Raw genomic sequence first — 1,020 nt, 5'->3', positions numbered from 1 at the left:
CTCCCGCTCGCTCCCCGCCCCCGGCCCGGTGATGTCATCCGTCCAGCCCAGCGCGCAGCCGCGGGGGGCTGCACCCCTGGGACCCCCGTCCTTAGGCGTCCCGGCGCCCGGTAGGGAGGCTGGGGGAAACTGAGGCCCACCGGGGGCATGGGCGCCAACTCGGATCCGGCAGTCAGGGAAGCAGTGAAGTTTCGAACCCAGGACCCGGGCGGCGACCCCTTACTTCGCCCCCTACCCGTCGCCCAAGTTCCTGGAAGGACACAGGTGGGAGAGGCTTACAAATCACCTCCCTTCTTCCCTTTGTGACTCGGGAAAACTGAAGTCTGGAGAGGGGCGGAGGCGCGGTCAAGGACCTAAGGTCAGCCCCCTCCCTTCCCACTGTTCCAGCCAGGGTACTTGGAAATCACGCCGTGCTTTATTTCCTCCCAGGGAAACTGAGACTCAGAGAGGGGCGGGGGCCTGCCCGAGGGCACACAGCGCGTACTCGGACCTCTCGGTGCCAGGCTGGGCTGTCTGCGACAGCCTCTGCCGCCTTAGCCTGGGCCTCAGTTTCACCGGCTCTAAGCCGGGGCTGGGGCTGGAGGGTTACGGGCTCCTCCTGCATTTCTAGGGAGCCCTGTCCGGCATCAGTCCAACTGAACTCTTGGGCCTCAGCGTCGCAGGCCCGCCGGCTCCTCCATCAGCAGCCTCCTCGTCCCCCGCCAAGGCCTCAAGTGTTGTCGCCTCTGCACCAGGGAATGGACTGTCTCGGTCACCCCAGGACCCAGCCTCCCGGACCCGGGCTGGTCGATCCCCCTCCCCCTCCAGCCCCGCCCCAGGCAGGGCTGGCTGCTGGGAAACAAAGGGAGGGGGCCGGGCCCGGGCAGGTGGGAAAGAGGGGCGAGGCCACCCGGAGCCGGATCGATAAATCAGAGGGTGAGATCACTGCGCTGCCGCCGCCCGCAGACCCCGGGAGGAGGCGGTGATGGGGGCGGGGGGGAGGCGGGGCGCGCGCGGCCGTGATTGGCCCGCGGGCGGGGC

Source organism: Camelus bactrianus, chromosome 22 (assembly GCF_048773025.1).
Source record: "Camelus bactrianus isolate YW-2024 breed Bactrian camel chromosome 22, ASM4877302v1, whole genome shotgun sequence".
NCBI lineage: Eukaryota > Metazoa > Chordata > Mammalia > Artiodactyla > Camelidae > Camelus > Camelus bactrianus.
Note: the sequence above shows the minus strand (reverse complement) of the source record.